We start from the raw sequence: 6,000 nt of genomic DNA, 5'->3' as shown, positions 1-6,000 counted from the left end.
TGTCTCTTCTACAGACTGTGCCAAATTTGGCTTTAACAATGAGAATCTGGTTCATGGCTGTCATTTGAGAAACAACTCTGCTGGTGTTCTACCAGTAGTGGTATGAGGAGTATTTAGATATGTAATCAAAAAATTAGCCAATTTGTGATCCAATGACAACTGTCATTTTCTTGGATTTGGATCTAACATTTGTTTTATGAGGGCATGTTTGACAATTTGTACAGTGCGCTCTACTGCACCATTTGAAGCAGGGTGGTATGGTGGAACCTTGGTATGTTTCACACCATTTTTGCTTGTGAATTGTGCAAATTTTTCTGAACTAAATTGTGGTCCATTATCCAAAACAATTTCTTCAGGGAGGCCAAATGCAGAAAATAATTTTCGTAAAATGTCCAATATTTTACTTGTTGTTATTTTCCACATGGGGAACACCTCAACCTACTTTGAATGACTATCAATTACAATGAACAATTGTCCATCTAACTCAGCAAAATCAATATGTAGCCTTTGCCACACCCTGGAAGGACATTTCCATGGCTGTAATGGTACTGGTGGTGGTTGCTTGCTTACCGACTGACATGTCATACACTGACTCACGATGTACTCTATATCTTTAAACTAATATGGCAGGGGAATGGGAACCAATGCAGGGAGACAGAGGGAAACAAAAAGGAGACAAAAGCAAAAGACAGAAAGGAGATGAGGAAAAGTGGAGGGCAGAGAAACCCAAGGCAAAGAACAAAAAGGGCCACTGTACAGCAAAATTCTAAAAGGACAAAGGGTGTTAATAAAACAAGCCTGAAGGCTTTGTGTCTTAATGCAAGGAGTATCCGCAATAAGGTGGATGAATTAATTGTGCAAATAGATGTTAACAAATATGATGTGATTGGGATTACGGAGACGTGGCTCCAGGATGATCAGGGCTGGGAACTCAACATTCAGGGGTATTCAACATTCAGGAAGGATAGAATAAAAGGAAAAGGAGGTGGGGTAGCATTGCTGGTTAAAGAGGAGATTAATGCAATAGTTAGGAAAGACATTAGCTTGGATGATGTGGAATCCATATGGGTAGAGCTGCAGAACACCAAAGGGCAAAAAACGTTAGTAGGAGTTGTGTACAGACCTCCAAACAGTAATAGGGATGTTGGGGAGGGCATCAAACAGGAAATTAGGGGTGCATGCAATAAAGGTGTAGCAGTTATAATGGGTGACTTTAATATGCACATAGATTGGGCTAGCCAAACTGGAAGCAATACGGTGGAGGAGGATTTCCTGGAGTGCATAAGGGATGGTTTTCTAGACCAATATGTTGAGGAACCAACTAGGGGGGAGGCCATCTTAGACTGGGTGTTGTGTAATGAGAGAGGATTAATTAGCAATCTCATTGTGCGAGGCCCCTTGGGGAAGAGTGACCATAATATGGTGGAATTCTGCATTAGGATGGAGAATGAAACAGTAATTTCAGAGACCATGGTCCAGAACTTAAAGAAGGGTAACTTTGAAGGTATGAGGCGTGAATTGGCTAGGATAGATTGGCGAAGGATACTTAGGGGGTTGACTGTGGATGGGCAATGGCAGACATTTAGAGACCGCATGGATGAATTACAACAATTGTACATTCCTGTCTGGCGTAAAAATAAAAAGGGGAAGGTGGCTCAACCATGGCTATCTAGGGAAATCAGGGATAGTATTAAAACCAAGGAAGTGGCATACAAATTGGCCAGAAATAGCAGCGAACCTGGGGACTGGGAGAAATTTAGAACTCAGCAGAGGAGGACAAAGGGTTTGATTAGGACAGGGAAAATGGAGTACGAGAAGAAGCTTGCAGGGAACATTAAGGCGGATTGCAAAAGTTTCTATAGGTATGTAAAGAGAAAAAGGTTGGTGAAGACAAACGTAGGTCCCCTGCAGTCAGAATCAGGGGAAGTCATAACGGGGAACAAAGAAATGGCAGACCAATTGAACAAGTACTTTGGTTCGGTATTCACTAAGGAGGATACAAACAACCTTCCGGATATAAAAGGGGTCAGAGGGTCTAGTAAGGAGGGGGAACTGAGGGAAATCTTTATTAGTCGGGAAAGTGTGTTGGGGAAATTGATGGGATTGAAGGCCGATAAATCCCCAGGGCCTGATGGACTGCATCCCAGAGTACTTAAGGAGGTGGCCTTGGAAATAGCGGATGCATTGACAGTCATTTTCTAATATTCCATTGACTCTGGATCAGTTCCTATGGAGTGGAGGGTAGCCAATGTAACCACACTTTTTAAAAAAGGAGGGAGAGAGAAAACAGGGAATTATAGACCGGTCAGCCTGACCTCAGTAGTGGGTAAAATGATGGAATCAATTATTAAGGATTTCATAGCAGTGCATCTGGAAAATGGTGACATGATAGGTCCAAGTCAGCATGGATTTGTGAAAGGGAAATCATGCTTGACAAATCTTCTGGAATTTTTTGAGGATGTTTCCAGTAAAGTGGACAAAGGAGAACCAGTTGATGTGGTATATTTGGACTTTCAGAAGGCTTTCGACAAGGTCCCACACAAGAGATTAATGTGCAAAGTTAAAGCACATGGGATTGGGGGTAGTGTGCTGAAGTGGATTGAGAACTGGTTGTCAGACAGGAAGCAAAGAGTAGGAGTAAACGGGTACTTTTCAGAATGGCAGGCAGTGACTAGTGGAGTGCCGCAAGGTTCTGTGCTGGGGCCCCAGCTGTTTACATTGTACATTAATGATTTAGACGAGGGGATTAAATGCAGTATCTCCAAATTTGCGGATGATACTAAGTTGGGTGGCAGTGTGAGCTGCGAGGAGGATGCTATTAGGCTGCAGAGTGACTTGGATAGGTTAGGTGAGTGGGCAAATGCATGGCAGATGAAGTATAATGTGGATAAATGTGAGGTTATCCACTTTGGTGGTAAAAACAGAGAGACAGACTATTATCTGAATGGTGACAGATTAGGAAAAGGGAAGGTGCAACGAGACCTGGGTGTCATGGTACATCAGTCATTGAAGGTTGGCATGCAGGTACAGCAGGCGGTTAAGAAAGCAAATGGCATGTTGGCCTTCATAGCGAGGGGATTTGAATACAGGGGCAGGGAGGTGTTGCTACAGTTGTACAGGGCCTTGGTGAGGCCACACCTGGAGTATTGTGTACAGTTTTGGTCTCCTAACTTGAGGAAGGACATTCTTGCTATTGAGGGAGTGCAGCGAAGGTTCACCAGACTGATTCCCGGGATGGCGGGACTGACCTATCAAGAAAGATTGGATCAACTGGGCTTGTATTCACTGGAGTTCAGAAGAATGAGAGGGGACCTCATAGAAACGTTTAAAATTCTGACGGGTTTAGACAGGTTAGATGCAGAAAGAATGTTCCCAATGTTGGGGAAGTCCAGAACCAGGGGTCACAGTCTGAGGATAAGGGGTAAGCCATTTAGGACCGAGATGAGGAGAAACTTCTTCACCCAGAGAGTGGTGAACCTGTGGAATTCTCAATCCACAGAAAGTAGTTGAGGCCAATTCACTAAATATATTCAAAAGGGAGTTAGATGAAGTCCTTACTACTCGGGGGATCAAGGGTTATGGCGAGAAAGCAGGAAGGGGATACTGAAGTTTCATGTTCAGCCATGAACTCATTGAATGGCGGTGCAGGCTAGAAGGGCTGAATGGCCTGCTCCTGCACCTATTTTCTATGTTTCTATGTTTCTATTTATCAAGACCTGGCCACCATAAATAGCTGCGTGCAAAACTCTTGGTCAAGCACATTCCCAGGTGCTGGTCATGGAGGCCTCCTAATAATTTGGACCTGAATTTATTTGGTATAACCACTCTTGCACCCCACATGATACAATCTTTATAGACTGATAATTCATTCCTATGAATGAAGAATGGATGTGTATCTTTGTCTGTTACCTGGTTTGGCCATCCATTTGCAATGTACTCATAAATCTTTGACATCACTGGGTCAAGTTTAGTTGCTCCACCAATCTATTCAGCTGTGACTGGCAGTTCATCAATGTATGAAAAATAAAACACTTCTTCCCTATCGGGTGGAACTTGTGATGGGGAAAGCAATCTAGACATTGCATCAGCATTACTGTGATCAGCTGATCGTCTATATTCAATATCATATGTATATGCTGACAAAATCAAAGCCCATCTCTGCATTCGGGCTGCAGCTAATGTTGGAACTGGGGACTTTGGATGGAGGATTGCAGTTAGGGGCTTATGGTCCATAACGATGGTAAATTTCTGACCATACAAGTATTTGTGAAACTTCTTGACCCCAAAAATTAATGCCAAAGCTTCCCTTTCAATTTGCGCATAATTATTCTCACTGGCACTGAGAGTGCGTGAAGCAAAAGCAATTGGTCTCTCCTCCCCACTACTTAATATGTGAGAGATTACTGCCCCAACTCCATACGGAGAAGCATCACATGCTAGTTTAATCTCCTTAGATATATTATAGTGAACTAACATGGTGCTCTCTACCAATTTGTTTTTACACTCCTTGAATGCTGTTTCGCATTCTTTTGACCACTTCCACTGGACCTGTTTTTTCAAAAGTTCCTTCAGTGGATGTAATACTGTAGCCAAATTTGGTAGGAACTTCCTATAATAGTTCAAAAGACCCAAGAATGAACGAAGTTCAGTGACATTCCTGGGAGTGGGTGCATTTCTAATCGCATCCAATTTTTCCATGGTTGGGTGTAACCCATCTTTGTCTACTCTGTACCCTAAGTACTCCACTGAGTTTTTAAATAACTCACACTTATGAGCAGACACTCGTACTCTGTGCTTCTCTAGCCGTTTGAGGACTTCATTCAATATTTTATTATGAATTTGCCTATTTGGTGCTGAAATTAGTATGTCATCCAAATAACATACTATCCCTTCATAGAAACATAGAAACATAGAAAATAGGTGCAGGAGTAGGCCATTTGGCCCTTCTAGCCTGCACCGCCATTCAATGAGTTCATGGCTGAACATGCAACTTCAGTACCCCATTCCTGCTTTCTCACCATACCCCTTGATTCCCCTAGTAGTAAGGACTTCATCTAACTCCTTTTTGAATATATTTAGTGAATTTGCCTCAACAACTTTCTGTGGTAGAGAATTCCACAGGTTCACCACTCTCTGGGTGAAGAAATTCCTCCTCATCTCGGTCCTAAATGGCTTCCCCCTTATCCTTAGACTGTGTCCCCTGGTTCTGGACTTCCCCAACATTGGGAACATTCTTCCTGCATCTAACCTGTCTAATCCCGTCAGAATTTTAAACGTTTCTATGAGGTCCCCTCTCATTCTTCTGAACTCCAGTGAATACAAGCCCAGTTGATCCAGTCTTTCTTGATAGGTCAGTCCCGCCATCCCGGGAATCAGTCTGGTGAACCTTCGCTGCACTCCCTCAATAGCAAGAATGTCCTTCCTCAGGTTAGGAGACCAAAACTGCACACAATACTCCAGGTGTGGCCTCACCAAGGCCCTGTACAATTGTAGCAACACCTCCCTGCCCTTGTACTCAAATCCCCTTGCTATGAAGGCCAACATGCCATTTGCTTTCTTAACCGCCTGCTGTACCTGCATGCCAACCTTCAATGACTGATGTACCATGACACCCAGGTCTCTTTGCACCTGCCCTTTTCCTAAACTGTCACCATTCAGATAATAGTCTGTCTCTCTGTTTTTACCACCAAAGTGGATAACCTCACATTTATCCACATTATACTTCATCTGCCATGCATTTGCCCACTCACCTAACCTATCCAAGTCGCTCTGCAGCCTCATAGAATCCTCCTTGCAGCTCACACTGCCACCCAACTTAGTGTCATCCGCAAATTTGGAGATACTACATTTAATCCACTCGTCTAAATCATTAATGTACAATGTAAACAGCTGGGGCCCCAGCACAGAACCTTGCGGTACCCCACTAGTCACTGCCTGCCATTCTGAAAAGTCCCCATTTACTCCTACTCTTTGCTTCCTGTCTGACAACCAGTTCTCAAT

The sequence above is a fragment of the Pristiophorus japonicus genome, chromosome 9 (genome assembly GCF_044704955.1).
Source record: "Pristiophorus japonicus isolate sPriJap1 chromosome 9, sPriJap1.hap1, whole genome shotgun sequence".
Classification (NCBI taxonomy): domain Eukaryota; kingdom Metazoa; phylum Chordata; class Chondrichthyes; family Pristiophoridae; genus Pristiophorus; species Pristiophorus japonicus.
This window is presented reverse-complemented; position numbering follows the sequence as displayed.